Source organism: Piliocolobus tephrosceles, chromosome 18 (genome assembly GCF_002776525.5).
Source record: "Piliocolobus tephrosceles isolate RC106 chromosome 18, ASM277652v3, whole genome shotgun sequence".
NCBI lineage: Eukaryota > Metazoa > Chordata > Mammalia > Primates > Cercopithecidae > Piliocolobus > Piliocolobus tephrosceles.
Genome location: NC_045451.1, coordinates 60,894,146 through 60,918,283, shown reverse-complemented (window position 1 = coordinate 60,918,283; position 24,138 = coordinate 60,894,146). Strand labels below are relative to the sequence as shown.

Sequence of the window (24,138 nt, the reverse complement as noted above, 5' to 3'; positions counted from 1 at the left end):
GTGGGCGGGGCCTTGCGGGCAGGCGGGCGGAGAAGGCGGACCGCTGGGAGGAGCCGACGTGGGGTTAGCAGCTGCCGGTAGGGTCCTAGCCTTGGCCGGCTGTGAGGAGCCTTGCCGGGCTCTGGAGCCGCTTTGGAGGTCCGGACAGAAGCGGAGCTCTGGCTGCTTCTGGTCGCTGTCCCGGCAGATGCCCAGCTCTGTTTCCTCTGGGTTATAGCCAGTCCAGAGACTTCTGACGAGGAGAGAGTGCTTGTTCTCCTTGTTACTGTTAGGATGGGGTGATACGTTCTTTTTTAGGCAGGAAGCCTTTTCGTGGGCAGGTACCAGCATTTAGTGGCGTTTGGTTTTCGCTGGCGTTTGGTTTTCGGTGGTAGTCCATGGATAGCCCTCCGGAGCCCTAGCCTTGAACCCATTTACGATTCACTGGGAAAGCTTCGAAGCGGTCAACCCTCCCACGCCAGGCGTGTGTGTCAGGGGAGCCATAAAATATTGACTCCGGAAGATACAGTCAATAGCAGTCAAGCTCAATTTAATTTTTTTTAAAGGAAAATAATCCCGTGGAAAAAATCAATATTTTTAAGTCATTCATATTAGTTCTCTTACTTCATTAACACCCCCACTGTAGTTCTCTCCTGGACGTGTAATGCTGTCGTTTCAATGTCAAAACATTCAGTGAAACGTAAGTGTGATTTTTATCAGAACTGACGTAGGACATGAGAATAATAGGCATTTCTCCTAGTTCGTTGCTTCACTGACTGTGGTGTGAGGAAAGGTGAAAGATTTGTCACTCACCCCCGCTGATAAAGTTATGTTCTTCACTGGTTTCAGCAGGAAATCTACCTTTATGTATTTCTAATCAAACTTTATTTTTGCTCAGAAATCAAATGAAGGATCACTAGAAATAGAAAATGTGGATCTTTTATGCCATGATGGAAAATGCTACAGATGAACCAAAAAGCATCGGGGTAAAAAGCATCGTACAGCATCTGAACAGTCCACCAACCTTACGATGTGAGTCAGAGGTTAGGAAAATCTTATATTGTTTGAAAAAAAGTCTATTTCTATTTTTAATTTATTAAATACAAGAAATATTTAGATATAAAATCCACTGTATATATCAAGATAGGACGTTCTGGGTTTATACAAAAATCATAGCAAAGACAACTAGACAAACCAGGTATTTCATTAAATGCCTTTGCAGTGACTTTTCTTGGCTCCAGCATTTTAAGTCATGTGAATTAGATTTATTTTTAAGTGTAGGGCTTAAAATAAATCTAGCAGTTGCCCTAAAATAAATTTCCTAAACCCTGCTTGTCTTTTTTTAATTATTATTACCATTTTTAGGTATTAGGAATTTTGTTCTCAGAGAACGGTGAACATTATGTTGCTTTCCATTTAGACACATACGAAAAAATACAGGTAGTTAAGACAATACATGAGTGACACTGATAAATATAAGTGGAAGTGATAACCAACCTGGCAGAACTACTAGAAATATATGTGGAGTCCATATAGCTTACTTACCTACAAGGCTCTTCTGATGATTGTAACACATCACTAGTTATCTTCTGCCATAAGATAGATGGACTCTGAATTAACTTTTTTTTTTTCTCCGAGGCGGAGTTTTGCTCTTGTAGCCCAGGCAGGAGTGCAGTGGCGCCATCTCAGCTCACTGCAACCTCCATCTCCGGGTTCAAGCAATTCTCCCGCCTCAGCCTCCGGAGTAGCTGGGATTACAGGCGCGTGCCACCACGCCCAGCTAATTTTTGGTGTTTTGTTTTGTACTAAGATGGAGTTTCACTCTTGTTGCTCAGGTTGGTGTGCAATGTCTCGATCTCGGCTCACCGCAACCTCCACCTCCCGGGTTCAAGCGATTCTCCTGCCTCCCGCGTAGCTGGGATTACAGGCATGCGCCACCACCCCCTGCTAATTTTGTATTTTTGGTAGAGATGGAGTTTCTCCGTGTTGGTCAGGCTGGTCTAGAACTCCCGATCTCAGGTGATCCACCCACCTTGCCCTCCGGAAGTGCTGGGATTACAGGCATGAGCCACTACCCCTGGCCTATTTTTGTATTTTCAGTAGAAACAGGGTTTCACCATGTTGGTCAGACTGGTCTCGAACTCCTGACCTCATGATCTACCCTCCTCGACCTCCCAAAGTGCTGGGACTACAGGCGTGAGCCACCGCGCCCGACCAACTTTTTTTAATAAAGAGATCCTCACCTATAATAGGGTGGAATCATATGATATTAAAAATTCCCTTCCATTAGCCAGGTGTGGTGGCAGGCACCTGTTAATTCCAGCTTCTCTGGAGGCTGAGGATTCCAGCTTCTCTGAAGGCTGAGGCAGGAGAATTGCTTGAACCCGGGAGGCGCAGTTTGCAGTGAGCCGAGATGGCGCCACTGCACTCCAGCCTGGGTGACAGAGCGAGACTCTGTCTCAGAAAAATAAATAAATAAAAACAAAATAAAGTTCCCTTCCAACCTTAAAATTCTGTCGTCTAATTGTGACTAATCTTTTCCAAAGTATTATGGATATTTGACATCACCCTTAAAATGTAAAGTATGGGCCGGGCGCGGTGGCTCACACCTGTAGTCCCAGCACTTTAGGAGCCTGAGGCGGGCGTATCGCGAGGTCAGGAGATCGAGACCATCTGTCTAACATGGTGAAACCCCATCTCTACTAAAAATACAAGAAATTAGCTGGGCGTGGTGGTGGGCCCCTGTAGTCCCAGCTACTCGGGAGGCTGAGGCAGGAGAATGGTGTGAACCCAGGAGGTGGAACTTGCAGTGAGCAGAGATGGCACCACTGCACTCCAGCCTGGGCGATAGAGCGAGACTCCGTCTCAAAAAAAAAAAGTAGAGTATGTTAAAATCCTACATGTAAATACAAAATACTGATGCCATGTACAGATATAATAATAATATAACAAACATACTGAGTGCTCACCATGTGCTAGGTACTACTCCACACACTTTATACATGATCTATTTAAAACCATGCCACAGATGGGGAAACTGAAGTGCAGAGAGATATGTTGTTAATACTTGCTCAGACCCTGATTGGAATAGAGACAATCTAACTACAGAACCCCCCATTCATAACTACTGGCTATGTTTACACTATCCAGTCCTAATACAGTGACAAGTATTTAACAATTGGATTATTTACATTAGCACAGATTTAAATGATTCCATGTAAATGAGGGAGTTACAGAATTTGCAATATCATCAATCTGATTACAGTCCCTAGGTAAAGATGTGAAATGATTTTAGCAGGTTGAATGAAAAGGGTCTTGAAGGGTGGGTGCGGTGGCTCACACCTGTAATACCAGCACTTTTGGAGGCCAAGGCAGGCAGATTACTTGAGCTCAAGAATTGGAGACCCGCCTGGGCAACCTGGTGAAACCCTATCTCTACAAAAGAATACAAAAATTAACCAGGCATGGTGGCATCTGTAGTCCCAGCTACCCAGGGGACTGAGGTGGGAGAATTGCTTGAGCCTGGAAGGCAGAGGTTGTAGTGAGCTGAGATCATGTCGCTGCACTTCAGCCTGGGCAATGGAACCAGACTCTGTCTCAAAAAATTTAAAAAAAAAATGTTTTTAAAGGCCTTGAAAATGTTCAGTAACACTGAATGGACTTGGGATTCCCAAACACTGGGCCCAGGAACCAGTGGCAGTCCTTGGTGGGATTTTCATGACTTGCAGCAAAATAAGAACAATATACGTAGTAAGTTTTCATAAAGTAACCAGTTTCACACTGAAGGCTGTCCTTCAGTATGAAATTCTGTGACTTTTTAAAAAATTAAACATACTTTCCTTTAAGAAGCAAGAGTAATAGTAGATGGTACATTTTTTAATGTTCTTAATTGGCAATTAAAAAATTACGAAGTTGGCCAAGCGTGGTGGCTCATGCCTGTAACCCTAGCTCTTTGGGAAGCCAAGACAGGAGGCTCGCTTGAGCTCAGGAGTTACAAACCAGACTGGGCAGCATGGCGAAATCCCCATGTCTACAAAAAAAATCTAAAAATTAACCAGGCATGGCGGTACGTGTCTATAGTCCCAGCTACTTGGGAGGCTGAGGCAGGAGGATTGCTTAAGCCCAGAAGTTCAAGGCTGCAGTGAGCTAGGACCAAGCCCCACTGCACTCCAGCCTGGGTGACATAGCAAGACCCTGTCTCTAAAAAAGAAAAAAAAATTATAAAAAAAAATTTACAAAGTTGAAAATTCTCTGTAAATATATAGACTGAACTAGTTATATCTTAATTTTTCTGAATTTTGGAATTCAGGCATCTGGAAACATTTAGTGTACATGAGAGTCATACTAGAACCTAATGAAGAGACTGCAGTGCTGAAAGAATTTGAATGAGGCATATTTGGGAGAGACCATGGAAACATCAGAAAGATTTGGGTGTAGACTTCTGTATAGTAAAAGACAATTAAGCTGAGCATTCCTTTGCTTTTGGTCATTTGGTAGGAAATAGGCTTGGTATTTTGTTCGTGAATTTCTCTAATAAACATTGATGTGTTAGCTAGCCTCCAAAGATGGCTCCCACTGAACTATGTCTCCAATATTGACACCCTTGTGGCATTCCTTCCCACATTGAATCTGAGCTGGGGTCTTGTGACCTGCTTTAACCAATTCGGTGCAGCAAAAGTAGCACTGTGCCAGCAGGAGGCCTAAGCTCTGAGGGTGCCTGGCAGCTAACAGTTTTATGCTCTGGGAAGTCAGACTAAACTGAGATCACCATGGTGTGAGGAAACCCAAGCTAAGTAACCACATGAACAGATTACATGAAAAACAACCAAGGAATCCTGCAGACCTTGAGAACAGAAACCCCAGACTATGGGCCATTCCAGCAGCCCCCAAGCTTTGGTGGCACATGGAATAAGAAACAAGCTGATCCCTCCAAGCCCTCTGCCCGTACTGCGGAATCGTGGGCAAATAATAAAATGGTTGGTACTTTGAGACACTAGGTTTTGGCATAGTGTTTTGTTTTGTTTTTTTTTTTTTTTGAGACGGAGTCTCTCCCTGTCGGGCAGACTGGAGTGCAGTGGCGCAATCTCCACTCACTGCAAGCTCCACCTCCCGGGTTCACGCCATTCTCCTGCCATAGCCTCCCGCGTAGCTGGGACTACAGGCGCCCGCCCCCACGCCCGGCTAATTTTTGTATTTTTAGTAGAGATGGGGTTTCACCATCCAAGCCTGGATGGTCTTGATCTCCTGACCTCGTGATCCGCCCATCTCGGCCTCCCAAAGGGCTGGGATTACAGGCGTGAGCCACCGTGCCCCGCCGGTTTTGGCATAGTTTTACAGCAATACAAGACAAAACAGTTGAATTTCAGAAAAGAATTAATCATAAGTAAATATATAGAGAGATATATGTTGGGAATGCCTTTTATACTTCTTTATATTACCCACTATAAAAGGAAGCTGCCACAGTAGACCCTTGGTAAAGGAATGACAGACTAACTCATGTTAATCTTCACTTCAGTGGAAACTCTGTCCAAAAGAAATGTAAAAGCTTTTTAAACAAATTAAAGAATGATTTCAGGTGTTTTAAGTTATTACAAAATTATCATATTCTTGTACAAATACATTCTACCTATGTTTTTCTATTTCCTCAATTTAGAAGGTAATCATGTTTATTCTATTTCAAAAACATACCAAAAATGTAGGTACAATCACACATCAATTTTAATTCAGTGCTATAAATTGCATGTTATTTCAAAAATGCATACCACACACGTGTTAACAATGTGATGTGGCTAAGTTTCTATAGAAACTTTAGCTAACATTTCCAAGAAACTATGATACTTACTATGTTTAATATAACTTTCCAAAGGGCACTACCTTTTTTTTTCATACGGAGTAACTTCACTTGATACTGAACAACCTTAGTAAACAGAAAGTTGAAAAAAATTAAGTTCATTTCGTTTTAACAGGTTGGTTTTATATGATTAATATTTGCCCATAAGTAGTTTATCTGTATATATTTTCCTAGATTTGAAAAGCGAATCAAGAGAGTATGTTCCTTTACCTAAGAGTACTCCTTTTGATATCAGTCAAGCTTTTCTTTCCATGGGACATTCAGGCATGGGAGTAAATGTATTTTGACATTTTTAGATCTACTATGGCCTTGATGCTGCCTACACAGAGTTGGGGATGCAGGTATCTATCAAGATTACAGCAAGGAAAAGTGTAGGGCAAGCTGTGAGCACAGAGTACCCTTAAGGCTTCTCCTGACTCACCCTGGAATGCCTTCCTCTAACATCTGTTTTTTATTTCTTAGAAGCTGCTATTCCATTCAACTGCAAAAATACTTGCACTGACCCTAGAAACAGAATGAAGAAATAGAGGAAAATGGATTTTTGTGAAACAATTACTTCCCTGCTTTATGCCATTACCATTTTGGAACCCTACTGTTATACTCACAATCCTGAGCATGCAAATGGCTGATATTACAATTTATTCTAAGAGTAGGGGCTGTTATGTTTGTGGAATTTCTGAGATAGTTGGTATGTGGCCATAATAAGAGAAGGAAGCCCAGATCAAGGAGATACACATAGCTGGTTACATACTCTTTCTCATTTTTTTTGTAACAGCTTCCTATCCAAATTTCCCCCTCCCACCCAGCACCACTCCACTGAGTTCCAAGACCAAGTGTACTTTCTGTCCTATCGCTTTTTCGGTTCTTACATCTTCCTCTTTAAGGTTCCTAAACTGGTGAATTGCCTTTTTTTGGCAGTGACGGGCTCGTCACTCAGTATCTACTTCTCTTTTTTATTTGTCATAACTTTTATCACTCAACTCAGTCCCCTTTCGGACTTCCATACCAAACACTTGGAAACAGAAAAATGTTTCTGACATTTCACTGTTTTCCCCTCCCTTCTATCATTCAAATACCTCCTGAAATGTAACCTCCTCCCTAAAAATCTCTCTAACTGGAAGAGAGACACTGATTCCTTATGCCCACCCATATTTATATAAATGTTACCCTTACACTCTCTGTTCTTTCTTAATAGCCATGATAATATCATACACTTTACCCCTTTTTATTTGCAGTGTGAATACTCTGCTAGTCGAATTTATACATTTGTTTTTGTTTATGTGTTCTTGTCTTTGCTGCTTCATACATTCCCTAGGGCATAGGCTAGGACTTTAAAAGCAATACTCATGTTTTTCTTTTCATTGTAAAAATAGTTCATGCTTATTTTTAAAATTTTGGAAAATATGGAAAAGTAAGCAGAGAACAAAAACCACCCATATTCCCACCACCCAATTACCATCACTGTTGATGTTTTTGTAGTTTCCCTTTTCATCTTTTTTCTCCCTCTGCAATTGTTTGTTCATTTTATATGCTATATGTATAATTATTGTATACTTTTTTACAGCATACAGTCTTATATATACTCTAATTGTAACTTTTCAAACCTGCATAATACACCATTCTAGAAATTTACCATAGTCTGCTTAACCATTACTCTGTTCATCTATAAATAATGCTACTGTAAACATCTTTGTACATAAAATTGGGGGTTTTTTTTGTAAATAATTTTATTTCTTCCTTGATGATTTAGAGGGACTATCTTCAAAGTAGTACAAATATTTCATAGATAATACCTGGCCATTTTCTAAGCAATTTAGTAATTTGTTGCACAATAAGCTACCCCACATATTTCAGCAAGAAATACATTAAATTTGAATAGTGAAGACACTACATAATGAATTAGGGCACAATTAAAATTTGCTTTAAATATTTCTTTTGGGGAGAGGACACCACACTTCTACTCAACCAAGATAAACATTTTTACAGTCCAGAGGTCTTTTATTTTTTTGAACACCTGTTATACCGTGAATTCATAGGGAATAGGTTCCAGCAGCTCAGGCTGCTTCCCATTGGTTCTCACACAGTGTGCTTCTCTGGGTGGAGGAGGCTGGCGCTTCCGCGGAACCCGTGTACCTTTCTCTTTGGCTTCTTTCTTTATCTGCCCATTTTCTTTCATGCGTTTCAGGAAGCTATCTGGGCTCTTGGAGTGCTTAATGTGCTCAATACGCACATTAATCCTCTCCGCAAGAATCTTGCCCTTGTTTGTTAACACAATGCCAACAGCATGCTGGGGAACACTGTAGACTCTTCCAGTTTTGCCAAGGTAACACCTGTGAGGCATTCCTTTTTGGACAGTACCCATTCCCTTGATGTCTACAATGTCACCTTTCTTATAGATTCGTATATACATGGCCAAAGGAACGACTCTATGTTTTCTAAAAGGCCTAGAGAACATATGTTGGGTGCTCCTCCTCTTTCCCTTTGTGTTCGTCATTTTGGCGAATTACTGGAAAATGGCGGTTCTGGCCAAAAGAAAGGGAGTGTTTTTTTGTTTGTTTAATTTGGTAATACAAGTTTACACTCCTACTATTAATAGTTGCATGCCTTCTTATTTATTTGTTTGTTTTTATTATTTATTTTTATTTATTTATTTTTTTGAGACGGAGTCTCACTCCCTTGCCCAGGCTGGAGTGCAGTGGACGATCTCTGCTCACTGCAACCTCCACTTCCCGGGTTCAAGTGATTCTCGTGCCTCCACCTCCTGAGTCGCTGGGACTACAGGCGCACCACCACGCCTGGCTAATTTTTTGTATTTTTAGTAGAGACGGGGTTTCACCACGTTGGCCAGGCTAGCCTCGAACTCCAGAGCTCAGGTGATCCGCCTGCCTCAGCATCCCAAAGTGCTGGGATTACAGATGTGAGCCACCGCGCCCAGCTTGGGCATCTTTTTATTATTTTTTCCTCAGCACTGGGTGTGTTACTATTTATATCTGAGCTCATTGTTGTATTGATTTGCATATCACTGATTATTATGAGATTGGATATGTGTTCCATATGTTTGCCAATTAGTTGTTTTGGTTTTTTTTTTTTTCGTGAATTTACATTCTGTGCCTATTCATCAATTGACTTAGAATTTTTCTTGTTGATTTGTATGAATATAAACAAAATACTAACCTTTATCTTATTAATTGCACATTTTACCAATGTTTTTATTTATTTTTAAATTCTGAGTATATTTTTGACAACCAAAATGTTTACTTTTTTAAACAATTTAATTTGTGTCATTCTTGCACAGCAGCCATGCTAATCTCTGTATCGTTCGATTATAGTGTATGTGCCCAAGCGAGCAGTTCTTTTGCTATTTTTATGTTTAGAAAGTCCTTCCACTTTCCGGCCGGGCGCAGAGGCTCACGCCTGTAATCCCGGCACTTTGGGAGGCCGAGGCAGGCGGATCACCTGAGGTTGGGAGTTTGAGACAAGCCTGACTAACATGGTGAACCCCGTCTCTACTAAAAATACAAAAAATTAACCGGGCGCGGTGGCACATCCCTGTAGTCCCAGCTACTCGGGAGGCTGAGGCAGGAGAATCGCTTGAACCAGGGAGACAGAGCTTGCAGTGAGCCGATATTGCCGCCCCTGCACTCCAGCCTGGCGACAGAGCAAGACTGCGTCTCAAAAAAAAAAAAAAAAAAAGAAAAGAAAAAGAAAAAAAAATCCTTCCACTTTCCAAAGTCCTTCCACTTTCCTTAGGCTTAATATATTTGTATTTCTATTTACTTTTGTCCCCCCACTCTCCCACTATGGCTTGGTTTTCCATATTTTGTTTTTAATTTTAAGTGAATATATTTTGATGTATTGAATAGGGTAAGAATCTGTTGTACTTTTTCAAATTGCTGAACAACTCTATTAACACCATCTATTAAATAAGCTTGTCTTAATGATTCATTATACTTTCATTAACAAGGATGAATTATGTGTAACTATATTCCTGCTCTCTTCTATTTCATTGTAAATATGTTTATTCTACTAGTTTAGTAATATAACTATAGTCACATGGTGTGTTTGGATAGCCCAGAAAATCTAGTCTTCTTCTTTAAAAAGTTATTTTAACTTGTTATTCTTACATATGATTTTTAGAATAACTTTTCAAGTTCTTCCTCACTATACCCCCATTCCACTGCCATTTTAACTGAAAATATTTTAAATTATAATTTAATTTGAAAAGAAATGTTTATGCTATTCCATCTTCCCAATCGGTAATTGGTAACTTTTATTCAAAAAAATTATATTTATTTCAGACAGGGTCTCACTCTGTCACCCAGGCTGTAGTGCAGTGGTACAATCACTGTTTGCCACAGCTTTGACTTCCTGGGCTCCAGTGATCCTCCTACTTCAGCCTCCTGAGCAGCTAGGACCACGTGTGCCTGCCACCATGCCCAGCTAATTTTTGTATTCTTTTGTAGAGACAGAATTTTGTTATGTTACTCAGGCTGGTCTCAAATTCCTGGGCTCAAGCGATCTGCCTGCCTCAGTTTCCCGAAGTGCTAGGACTACAGGCATGAGCCACCACACCCAGCCCAAAAATGTTTAAAAATATTTATTAACAAAATGTTATAGATGTTATCACCTGGGCCACACAGATTTTTTGCTGAGATTATTTCTGGATATTCTAAAAATTTTGTTGTCATTCTGAATAGGACTTTTGTTTTGATTATTTCATGATTATTGATTATGATATATTTAGCATCTCTTACCCAGCCATTTTATTGAACTGATTGTGTCTATAAAATTTTCCCGTTTTGAAATTTTTAAAGATTTATTGATAACTATCATATTTTAATGTAAAACAATATCAATTATAAGATATATAATTATTTTACATACCACCAAAGGAAAGGACACTAACAAGCTATCATTTTTGAAATGTATCTCAATTTCAGAGAGTCTACAATGTGAAAAAGAAAATCTTAAATTTGACAAAATATCATGTATGTCTAAATAATGTTTAGACATTTGGTTTGGTTTCTTTCTTACCAGTAATCATACCTCACATCTATTTCAGGTCTCAGATCTTTAACTGTAGCAGTAGAGACAGACAACAGATATCCTTGTCTTTTGTCAGTTTTCCTCAGAAACAACTCATATTTAAGCACATGTTAAGTTTTGATTTAAAATAAATACTCGCTATCATGTTAAGACCGTGTCTCTCTATTCACTGATGTATGGACATCAGTTAAATACTAACATCATATCTACTACAACATATGATTTTATTTACTTAACGTTTTTCTTCAACTGTGTAATTTTTTTAGATTTAAATTCCACTAAAAAGGAAGCTTTACACCATTATAGAAGATGGAAAAACATAATCATTTTCTATAAATGGAAGGCAACCATAAAAATAAATAAAATAACACAAAACAATGTTGTAACATTCTATTACTGTTCTTTGCTTAAGGCTCTGAGCTTGGTTGAGTGCCGTGGCTCATGCCTGTAATCACAGCACTTTGGGAGACCCTGGTGGGCAGATCACTTGAGGCCAGGAGTTTGAGACCAGCCTGGGCAACATGGCAAAACCCCATCTCTATAAAAAATATAAAAAATTAGCAAGGCGTGGTGGCAAGCATCTGTAGCCCCGCTACTTGGGAGGCTGAGGTAGGAGGATCACCTAAGCCTGGGAAGTCAAGACTGCAGTGAGCTATGGTTGCACCACTGCACTTGAGCCTGAGCAACAGAGTAAGACCCTGTCTCGAAAAAAAAAAAAGGCACTGAGCCTAATGCCAACTGCTCAGTGGGGGGAAAAAAGACATTAGGAAGTGTTAGGAAAGTGTTAAAAATATATGCTAGTACACCAAACTCAAACTTTCTTCTGGCAGTAATTAGACTACAGAGATAATTGACATAGAATAATGTTATCACTGCAGTTAAAACTATGCTGAGTGGGGTGGCTGGACCCTGTAGTCCCAGCTACTCTTCGGGAGGATCACTTCAGCCCAGGAGTTTGAAGTTGCAGCAAGCTATCATCGCCCCACTGCATTCCAGCCTGGGCAACAGAGTGAAACCCTGTCTAACAAATATATGTATATATGGATATGATTGTGTACCTATGGGGAGAATAAAAGAAACTGAATACCCATTTCCTTTTGTGAAAGGAACTAAGTGGCTTATGGAGGCTTTATTTATTTTTATGGTTGCCGTCCATTTATGAAAGATGTTTTTTCATCTTTCATCATGGTATAAAGTTTTTAAGTCTAAAAAATTATACAATTAGTGGAGGAAGAATTATAATAATACTTTTCATTGTATACCCCATTGTATCTTTTAAATTTGTGTGATCATATACATATACTAATTGTTTGAATAAGGATAGTATAAAATTTTCAGAATATGGATTGGAACAAGACACACTTCTTGATCTCTGTTAAATTCACTGTATGTGTATGATGTTGAAGTTGTTGTATTTGGTTTATATGTAGAGAAAAGTAGAACAAATTGATTTTAAGGACATGGGGAAAATAATAAAGTAGACGTATTTGAAAAGATGAAAACCATTTAGGCTTGAAAAGACGAAGAACATGCTTTGTTGCCCAGGCTAGTCTAGAACTTCTGCACTCAAGCAATCCTCTTGCCTCAGCCTCAAGAGTAGCTGGGATTACAGGCACTTGCCACCACACTGGGCTAATTTTTTTCCATTTTTTTATAGAGCAGGTAGGGTGGGGTCAGGGAAGTCTCACTTTGTTGCCCAAGCTGGTCTTGAACTCCTAGGCTCAAGCGATCCTCCCACCTTGGCCTCCCGAAGTGCTGGGATTAAGGGCATGAGTCACTATTCCTGCCCTCCTTCTTTCTTTTTTAAAAAATTTCTTCTTAATCATTGTTTTTGCTTTCTATAATTTGCTATGTAACATTGACCTTATTTTCCTCTTGCTTCTGCAATGATTTGGATTTTGGATTAAAACATTCTTGTTAGCATGCTAATAATTACCTTGAAACATAAGCAGTGTTGACCATACATGTCTCTGATCATAAATTTAAAAATAAAACTATATCTTTTGTAACTTTCTATTTGGATGAGAAACTTTGCACATTTGCTGCCTCAAACTTTATCTTTCTCTCTTCTTTTTTAAAAACACTATAACCTTTTTTTCCAAGTTTTACAATATTAATTCAAATTTGTAGCTAAACTATGATTTTTTTTTTTTTTTTTTTTTTTGAAACGGAGTCTTGCTCTGTGGCCCAGGCTGGAGTGCAGTGGCCAGATCTCAGCTCACTGCAAGCTCTGCCTCCCGGGTTTATGCCATTCTCCTGCCTCAGCCTCCGGAGTAGCTGGGACTACAGGCGCCCGCCACCTCGCCCGGCTAGTTTTTTGTATTTTTTTTTTAGTAGAGACGGGGTTTCAAGCTAAACTATGATTAATGTTTACATTTCTTTCTGTATGTTTAATTCCCATGTTTATTTCTAGTCCTAGAGAATCTGCTTTCTTGAATCTTAATTTTGACTCATTTTGGGTAACCTAAAGTAAAACTTTAAATAATTTTAAAATGAATAATACTTAGGTGAAATCTTGCATAGGTAAGAATGCCTATTGTCTTCACATCAGTGACAACATGGGTAGATACAGTTTTCTAAAAATTCATTACATTTGCTCCATTTTCTTTTTTAGACTTAGTGCCACTGAGAAAAAGTTAAAAAGCAATCTGTGCTTTGCTACTTTATAGGCAACATTTTCCAACTTAGCTCTTGTAAGATTCTTTGTGTATTTCTGAAATTCAAAAACTTCACTGGTATAATCCCAGAAGTGGATCTCTTATAATGTTTTTCTGAAAGAGAGAACTCTTTGACTTGGTTCTTTTTTCTCCTCAGTAAAATGTTTTTCTCATATATTAGTTTATTGATAATGCTCCATTTATTTCATTTTCTTCTTTTGGAACATCAATTATCAATACTTAGGGTCTTATCTCTGTCCTCCTTATCTGTTTTTATTTTTCTTTCTTTCTTTTCTTCTGCATTCTGGGAAGACTTCCAAGTTTGTCTTCTGAAACATGAATTTAATTTTCTGCACTGAGAAATTATTTTTACCTATTGGTAAACTCTTGTACTTCATGATTTGATCTGCAATTCTGCTATAAACTGTTCCCAAAATGGATGTTATTGAGTTACTGCATTTTGATTTTTATTAAAAAAAATTTTTTTAGAGACAGAGTCTCATGTTATCATCCAGATTGGAGTGCAGTGATGTGATGATAGCTCACTGCAGCCTCAAATTCCTGGGCTCTAACAATCTTCCCACTCAACCTCTGGAGTAGCAGGGATTACAGTCACGCATCACCATCCCTGGCTAATTTTTTTTATTTTTTAAAAAATTTTGTAAGATCTTGCTATGTTGCCCAGACTGGTCTCAAATTCCTGACCTCAAGTGATCCTCATGCCACAGCCTCTCAAATAATTACTGCCTTTTAAAATTTTGATTTCCTTGAAGGCTTTTCTAGCCTGTTTTTTTGTTTGTTTGTTTTTGTTTTTTGTTTTTAATCTCAATCTGTTTTCATCTCATTTTAGACTGCTCTCTCTCTCTCTTTTTTTTCTTTGTTTTTTTTGAGAACAGAGTCTCGCTGTGTCACCCAGATTGGAGTGCAGTGGTGCAATCTGGGCTCACTGCAACCTCCGTCTCCTGAGTTCAAGCACTTTTCCTGCCTCAGCCTCCTGAGTAGCTGGGACTACAAGCGCACACCACCGTGCGTGGCTAATTTTTGTATTTTTAGTAGAGACAGGGTTTCACCATGTTCGCCAGGATGGTCTCAATCTGCTGACCTTGTGATCCACTAGCCTCAGCCTCCCAAAGTGCTGGGATTACAGGCATGAGCCACTGTACCTGGCCTAGACTGCTCTCTCTTTTTAATAGCCTGTTTGTATTTCATAGGTGCAGCTGTAATATATATAATTAGATATAATATCTGTTATATACTATATATAATACATTTACATATAATATATATATAAATATAATGTATATTTAGTAAAACATACATATTGAGTGTTCAACTCAATGGACTTTTACATATGTATACACCTGTGTGAACAGTACCCAAGTCAAGACATAGGACACTTTCAATACTCCCAAATATTTCCTCACTTTCCCTTCCCACAAACCTTACCCACCAAAAGTAATCAATGTTCTCATTTCTATCACCATAGATTCGTTCTACCTGGTTTTGAACTTCATGGAAATGGAATAATACGGTATGTACTTTTTTTGTGACTTCTTTGGTTTTTCATAGTTTTTTTTTTTTTTTTTTTGCATTTTTTATTGTGGTAAAATGTACTTGACATAAAATATACTATTTTCACCATTTTTCAGTGTACAATTAAGTGGCATTAAATACATTTACATTGTTGTACAACCATCATCACCATTCATCTCCAGAACTTTTCCAAAGTGAAGCTCTATTCCTGTTAACTCCCCAATTCTTCTCTCCCCGCAACCCTTAACAACCACTATTCTACTTTCTATCTATGAATATAACTATTTTAGGCGGCTCATATAAGTGCAATCATATAATATATGTCCTTTTCTGTCTGGCTTATTTCACTTAGCGTAGTGTCTTAATGTTTCACCTACAATGCAGCATATAAAAGAATTTCATTCCTTTTTAAAGGCTGAATAATATTCCATTATATGTATATAGTACATTTTGTGTACCCATTCACCTGTCAGTGGACATACAGGTTTTGTTTTAAAATAAACAATCTTTCTAAAATTTCTTCCTCTGCCTGTAGAAAATCAGTATTAGATGAAGACTTTTCTGAGTTCTTAGGAGATCTGTCTTATACTATAGATCTCTTTTCCTTAGCCTCCACTATTTTTCCCTTATTTTCTCGTCTTTGAATTGGAGGGAAAATATCTAGGCCCAGAGTTTGGAAACAGATAAGGTACAGAGTTTTGCTATTTAGTACATCTAACTTAGGTACTGGCCAAGTGCAGTGGCCGATGCCTGTAATCCTAGCACTTTGGGAGGCTGAGGCAGGTGGATTGCCTGAACTCAGGAGTTTGAGACCAGCCTCGGCAAATGGCAAAACCTCATCTCTATTAAAAAAAAAAAAAAAAAATTAGCTGGGTGCTGTGGTGCACACCTGTAGTCCCAGCTACTCGAGAGGCTGAGGCGTGAGAATCACTTGAACACAGCAGGCGGAGGTTGCAGTGAGCTGAGATTGTGCAACTTCACTGAAGCCTGGGTGACATAGCAAGACTCTGTCTCAAAAAAACAAAAAAAAAAAATAACAACTTAGGTACTGATGGACGCTTCTCTAATACTTCGTGATTTGACATGCAAAGCCAGTTTTTATTGCTTAATGAGCATTTATCTTGTGTCGTTTTTTGGAATGAAATAGTCTCTTCCTAATTCTATATTAGGAAGAAGATGTTTAACCTAGAGCAGCGTAGAAGTTTAAGCGTATTTATCCTTTAATGCCATTGAGTGGTGAATGAAAACTCTAACTCTTCCCCAGATTGTACCACCTTTATGGTTCCTCTACCTTTACCCCACCTGAAAGTCATATTCAAGGTGGATAGTATCCCAAGATCTCCATTTGAGAGGACTTCGTATCCCAAGATCTCCATTCTCTTTATCCTAGCCTATTATGCACTGAGAATTGTAGAACCTGAATTGGCTAAAAGGTGCTGTTAATGACGGGATGGGACACTCTGACCATTCAGAAATCAGTTTTCACACGATGAAAGCCATGGCTGCCTAGTCTTCTCATTAACGAAACTCTGTGTTCCCAAATTACGGGCACTCAGGGGAAGTGAGGGGAGATATAAAAGAGAATTCTTTTTACCTATTTTCCAGCTGTGTTTTCCTAATTCAAAAGATGCTATATGAGGCCAGGCAAGGTGGATCATGCCTGTAATCCCAACACTTTGGGAGGCCAAGGTGGGTGGATTGCTTAAGCCCAGGAGATCGAGCCTGGGCAACGTGGCAAAACCCTTTGTTTACAAAAAAGACAAAAAAACAAACAAAACAAAACAAAACTAGCTGGGTGCACTGGCGCATGCCTGTGGTCCCAGCTACTCAGCAGGCTGAGATGGGAGGATCACTTGAACCTGGGAGGTCAAGACTGCGGTGAGCTATGATTATGCCACTGCACTTCAACCTGGGTAACACAGCAAGACTCTGTCTCAGAAAAGAAAAAAAAAAGGTGCTGTGTGCATCGCTATGCACTTCTGTTTCTTAATTTGACTCTACTAAGAGTTTAATAATAGAAATACTTCTAGGATTCTCCTCTATGTTTGACTTTTATCTTTTGTTTCACAGGTTGTTGTGTGTCGTGCATTTTCATTTTTTGATACTACTTTATGAGTATTTATTGGAAGCTTGGGAGAACCATTAGGTGTAATTAATACTCAGCCACCACCCTAGCCCTAACAGATGGGTCCAAGATTGTTTAAGTTACTTTATATAACCTGTGTGTTGTAAGGTAATCAAGGAAGAGTCTCTTCTCCCACTAACCTGATACCTTAAATGCAAGTATTCAATTTCTTTGTGTTGTAAAGAATTTACCATTCTCAGGAGTCTCTTATAAAAAGCAAATATTCTCCAAAAAGATAAAATTAGTCTCATCTTTGTTTGATAGCTTTAGGTCATCAAGCAGAACTGGTTTACTCTGGTAGTAAGGGAGTGAAGCACAGAAGCCAATGACAGCTAATTTTGCATTTTCCAGCATACAGACAAGTGCTTTAAATGCAAGGGAACAGAAACATGTTGTCTGCTCTAAACCTTCCCTAGTGTCCCAGGCAATCCCTGAAGAGTCATCATTACTTCCTATCTAGTGTGTCAGCTGTTTTACAAGCATCAGAGAAGAACTGGAAAGCAACATCATATACTGCTACTGCTGATCAATCCAATCCCAGGCTCTTTACTGTAAACTGGTGATTTTCTATGATATTTTCTGTCATGTTTTGTTTACCACTGTAAATCATGTTATGACATCTTGCAGTCCAATATGAAAAAGAGATCAAAGTGGGCTGCTCTAATTAAAGCAGGCGCTAATAACACAAGTCCACCCACACACCACTGGTTTTGGCCCTGAAACTGCTCCGTGGAATGCCTAGAGCTTTGAGGAGCAAAATGTCTAAACAGTGATCTAGACATCATTGGAGGGTGTTTGTGCAAGGCTACCCACTAAAGAAGAGTATGAGAAAAGACATCAAGATCTCAACATAACTGGAATACTTGAGTTCTGACTTCGGTCAGTTATTTTAAGAATACACTTGATGAATATTGTCTATACTTAGCACTCTTACCCTCTTCTTACCCTAGGCAACTACTGAGGGAGTTCCACTGACCTATGTGATCTCCAAGACTTCATCCTTCCATTATATGAGTTTCATACATCCTTACAAATATCCTCAAAAAAATTTTTTTTTTCATTTTCTTTTTTGAAACAGGGTCTGACTTTGTCACCCAGGCTGGAGAGCAGTGGTGCAATCTCAACTCACTGCAACCTCCACCTCCTGGGCTCAAACCATCCTCCCACCTCAGCCTCCCAAGCAACCATAGGCGGACACCACCATACCCGGCTAATGATTTTTTTTTTTCTCTGTAGAGATGGGGTTTCATCCTATTGCCCAGGCTGGTGTTGAGCTCCTGAGCTCAGGCAATCCGCGTGCCCCAGCCTTCCAAAGTGCTGGGATTACAGGCATGAACCATCATGCTCTGCCAAAATTTTTTCTTACATCGAATATCAGGATGTGACTTCCTATTCGGATCAAAATGGAGCACATCCACTATGACCTATATCTCCTGCTGATTATAACTAAAAACTCAGGACAAAATTAAAAAAAAAAAAAATCTGACGACTCTTGAAAGTAAATGAAACAGGCAAATAGTGATGTGGAGTCAAAACTTGAAGAAGCAACACGTATGACAATGATTTTTCATTTTTCCTTCTTTTCTCCTGTGGCTGTGCCCCAAGGGCAGGCCTCAAGTGCAGAACTTCTTAGTAGCAGTGATCCAGGCAATTAAAACTCTTAAAAGAAACCTTATCTTTCTGCACAGAAGAACTGGGGAAAGGGACCTCCATGGACAGAGTGTGGAAGGAATCCTGGAGAGAAGTGTACCGGAGAACAGAATGTCTTAATAATATGTAAGAAACCACACAAATCCATGTTTATCTTTGAGGTGCATATGCATGGGACGAGACCTAAGACAACATAGCACAGCTTTGAGAATTGAACTAATATGTAAAGCACCACGCAAGTTTCAGACTAACTTCTTAGAAGTATGTGTGTTGAACAGACCCAAAGCAGCATTCACTGCATTTTGAAAACTGAACTGAGATGGGAACACTGCCCACAGAAAGTGATTTTTAAAACTTGCAGTCTGAAGCTAACTGGAGTGATTGCCTGCTAAAATGATAACATAAAGTAATAACAACATCCCTTAGAGGATTTTGATAGGACTCATATCCACACAATTTAATATTCAAAAAGTCCAGAATACAATTCAAAATTACTCAACAAAGAACCGGAAAAATGTGACCAGTTCTTTTTTTTTTTTTTTTTTTTTCCCGAGATGGAGTCTGGCTCTGTTGCCCAGTCCGGAGTGCAGTGGCACCATCTCAGCTCACTGCATGCTCCGCCTCCCGGGTTCACGCCATTCTCCTGCCTCAGCCTCCCAAGTAGCTGGGACTACAGGCGCCCGCCACCATGCCAGGCTAATTTTTTGTATTTTTAGTAGAGACGGGGTTTCACTGTGTTAGCCAGGATGGTCTGGATCTCCTGACCTCGTGATCCACCCGCCTTGGCCTCCCAAAGTGCTGGGATTACAGGTGTGAGCCACCAACCCCAGCCCTGACCAGTACTTAAGAGGACAGACAATTAACAAAGGCCAAGCCCAAGATGACACACCTGGTAACATTATCAGATAAAGACTTTAAAATAGATACTATAAGTTCCATGAGGTAAAGGAAAACACATGTTAAGTAAGTGGAAAGATCATTTTAAAAGAAAATAGAAAATTTAGTATTGAAGCATACAATATCTGAAATTTAAAATTTACTGGATGGGGCCGGGTACGGTGGCTCACACCTGTAATCCCAGCTCTTAGGGAGGCTGAGGCAGGCGTATCACTTGAGGTCAGGAGTTCAAGACCAGCCTGGGCAACATGGTCTCTACCAAAAATACAAAAAATTAGCTGGGCATAGTGACACGTAACTGGAGTGCCAGCTACTCAGGTGGCTGAGGTGGGAAGATCACTTGAGCCTGGGAGGTGGAGGCTGCAGTGAGCCAAGATTGTGCCACTGCATTCTAGCCTGGGTGACAGAGTGGACCCTGTCTCAAAGTAAATACATAAGTAAAATAAAGTTTATTGGATGGGTTCAATAGCAGAATGAAGATGACAGAGAAAAGAGTAAGTGAACCTAAAGACAGATTTTTTTTTTTTTTTTTGAGACGGAGTCTTGCTCTGTCCCTGGGGCTGGAGTGCAGTGGCCCGGATCTCAGCTTACTGCAAGCTCCGCCTCCCAGGTTCCCGCCATTCTCCTGCCTCAGCCTCCCCAGTAGCTGGGACTACAGGCTCCCGCCACCTCGCCCTGCTAGATTTTTATATTTTTTAGTAGAGACAGGGTTTCACCGTGTTAGCCAGGATGGTCTCGATCTCCTGACCTCGTGATCCGCCTGTCTCGGCCTCCCAAAGTGCTGGGATTACAGGCTGGAGCCACCACGCCCGGCCTCCTAAAGATAGATTAATAGAAGTCATCCAATTTGAAGAACAAAGAGAAAAAGATTGGAAAAAAAACTGAATAGAACTTCAGAGACTCATGGGACTATATCAAAAGTCTAACACTGATAACACTGGAGTCCTATAAAGATACTGGTATGGAAAAAACATTTGAAGATAATGGCTGAAAATTTCCCAAACTTGGAGAAAAAGACATCAATTTGCAGATTTAAGAAGTTCAGCAAACCCAAAATATAATAAACTCAGAGAAAAGCACAAACACATTATAATGAAGTTACTAAACACTAAATGTAATGAAAAAAATCTTAAAAGCAGCTAAGGAAAAATGACACATTATATATAAGAGAACAATGATGTTGGACTTCTCATCAGAAACCACGGAGGCCAGACAACAACATCTATAAAATTATGACAAAACTGTCGAGCCAGCATTCTATATCCAGCAAACATATCCTCAGGCATGAAGGAGAAACAAAGATATTCTCAGATGAAGGAAAACTAAGAAAACTCATAGCTAACTCAAAGAAATGTACAAGGAATTTCTTCAGACTGAAGCAAAATAATCCTAGGTGAAACCTGGAACTTTAGGAATGAATGAAAAACAGCAAAAATAGTAAATAGCTGGATAAATCTAAAAGATTGTTTGCTTTTTTCTTCCTTTTTAGTTCTTTACAATATGTATAGTTGTTTTTTGTTGTTGTTTTTTGTTGTTATTGTTGTTTGAGACGGAGTCTCACTCTTGTCGCCCAGGCTGGAGCCTAGTGGCGCAATCTTGGCTCACTGCAACCTCCAACTCCATGGTTCAAGCTATTCTCCTGCCGCAGCCTCCCAAGTAGCTGGGATTACAGGCACACGCCACCATGCCTGGCTAATTTTGTCTTATTAGTAGAGACGTGGTTTCACCATGTTGGCCAGGATGTCTCAATCCCCTGACCTCGAGTTGCACCCGCCTTACCCTCCCAAAGTGCTGGGATTACAGACGTGAGCCACCGCGCCCAGCCTAAAATATGCATAATTGTTGAAAGAAAAAAAAATTTTGAAAGAAAAATTTAACATTGTCCTATGGGGTTTTTAATGCTTCTGTAGATTTAATATATATGACAACTATAACATAAAGGAAGGAAGTTAAAGGACCTTTATGGTTGTAAGGCATCTGCATATTACTTAAACAGTAAAACATGACTCTAAGTAGACCCACAAATGTTAAGTATTTCTATTGTACTACTTAGAGCAGTCATTCTTAATTGGGGTCGAGAGGACATTTTTGATTGCCATAACTGGAGAAAGGTGTGTGACTGTCATCTAGTGGGTAGAGGTCAGAAATGTTACTAAACATTTTACATTGCACAATGCAGAACAAAGATTTATCTAGTCCAAAACAAAGAATTATCTGTTTCAAAATATCGTTAGTGTTAAGAGTGAGAAACCCTGCTCTAGAACTAGAAAGAGTGAGAGTGAGAGAGAACCAAAAAGCAATATGTAAAATAGAATAGAATACTAAACCTATCCAAACATTCCAATAGGAAGGCAGAAAGGGAAAGGGAAAACAGGGAAACAAAAAAGCAGACAGGACAAACAAAAAATACATAATATAATGATATAACTAAATCTAAACATTCCAATAATTACATTAAATATAAATGATCTAAACATGGCAACTAAGAGATAAAAGTTACTATATTGGCTTAAAAAACCTATGTGCTGTCCTCAGGAAAGGCAGTTTAATTATAAAGACTTAAATAGGTAAATAGTAAAAAGGTAGAAAAAGATATACCATGCAAAAAATAATCAAAAGGAATTTGGAGAAGACATAATCCTAAATGGGTACACATCTAATAAGAAGGTTTCAAAATACATGAAGGACAAAAACAAATCTTAAGAAATTTACATAATTTGAAACCACACAAACCATTTTAACTGACCATAATAAAATTATGTTAGAAATCAACAACAGAGGTGCAGCACACCAACATGGCACAAGTATACATATGTAACAAACCTGCACAGTATGCACATGTACCCTAGAACTTAAAGTATGATAATAATTAAAAAAAAGAAAAAAAAATCAACAACAGAAATATAATTCCATTTAGTTTTTGCATATGGATCTCAAATTATTGGATTGCCAGTTGCTAAAAACTGTCCTTTCACCATTTAATTTCTTTGGCAAGTTTATTGAAAATCAATTGAGCAATTTTGTGTGAGTCTATTTCTGGACTCTCTATTCTATTCAACTGATCTATATGTTTGTCTTTTACCAATACTATGCTGTCTTCATTACTCTAGGTTTATAAAAGCCTTGAAATCAAGAACTGTGACTGCTGCAGCTTTGTTTGTATTTTTCAGAATTGTTTTGGCTATTATAGGTCCTTCGCTTATCCATGTACACTCTATTTATTATTTTGTCTTATTTTTAAATTAAATTTTATTTATTTTTAGAGATGGGAGTCTTGCCATGTTGCCTAGCCTGAAGTTCAGTGGCTATTCACAGGCACGATCACAGTGCATTACAGCCTCAAACACCTGTGCTCAGCAATCCTCCTGCCTCAGCCTCCTGAGTAGCTGAAACTACTGTGTGCACCACACCCAGCCATGTAAATGGTAAAACCAACCTGCTAATTTCTACAAAATACTCTAGTGGGATTTTTATTGAGATTACATTAAATCTATAAATCAATTTGGGAAGAACTGACATCTTAATAATATTGAGTCTTCTAATCCATTAACACCATATAATTTCCATTTACTTAAGTCTTCTTTTATTTCTGTTTGTTTGTTGGTTGGTTGGTTAGTTGGTTTGTTGGTTGGTTGGTTTTTGAGACAGAGTTTCACTCTTGTTGCCTAGGCTGGAGTGCAATGGCACAGTCTTGGCTCACTGCAACCTCTGACTCCCAGGTTCAAACGATTCTCCTGCCTCAGCCTCCCAAGTAGCTGGGATTACAGCCATGCACCACCATGCCGGTCTAATTTTGTATTTTTAGTAGAGTTGGGGTTTCTCCATGTTGGTCAGGCTGGTCTCGAACTCCCGGCCTCAGGTGATCTGCCTGCCTCAGCCTCCCAAAGTGCTAGAATTACAGGCATGAGCCACCACACCCAGCCTACCTTCTTTTATTTCTTACATCAATAATTTGGAATTTCTAGCACATATTTTGTTAGATTACACACAAATATTTCATATTTTTATATTGTTTATATATAGTATTATCTTCAAATTTCAATATATAACAGTTGTTCTTAGTTTATAGAAGTACAATTGGTGTTTGTATGTTGACGTTAAATCCTTTGATTTTTACAAGTGATGGGTTTTGTAGTTTATAAAATCAAAAAAGAAAAAAAATCTTGTGATTTTCCTAAATTCACTTACTCATTCCAGTAGGTGTTTTATATATTCTTTGGAGCTTTTTATTTAGATGATCATGTTGTCAGCCAATAGAGACAGAATTATTCATTTTTTTAATCTGTATTCATTTTATTTCTTTTTCTTGTCTTAATGCACTGGCTTTGCTTTCCAGTACAGTGTTGAATAGAAGCAATGAGAGTGGACATCCTTCCTTTGTTTTTGATATTAGGAGAAAC

General features: G+C 39.1%; 1 long non-coding RNA gene across 2 annotated transcripts; it reads left to right on the top strand.

The window, feature by feature from the left end:
* Positions 1 to 62: 62 nt before the first annotated feature.
* On the top strand, positions 63 to 23,307 carry LOC111539632. 2 transcript variants are annotated; one of them, XR_002730736.2, is made up of 3 exons: positions 63 to 1,011; positions 15,020 to 15,064; positions 23,002 to 23,307. It is a non-coding gene; the product is annotated as an uncharacterized LOC111539632 (long non-coding RNA). The 2 variants fall into 2 exon arrangements; XR_002730737.2 differs by having other exon boundaries at positions 63 to 1,022.
* Positions 23,308 to 24,138: the final 831 nt, after the last annotated feature.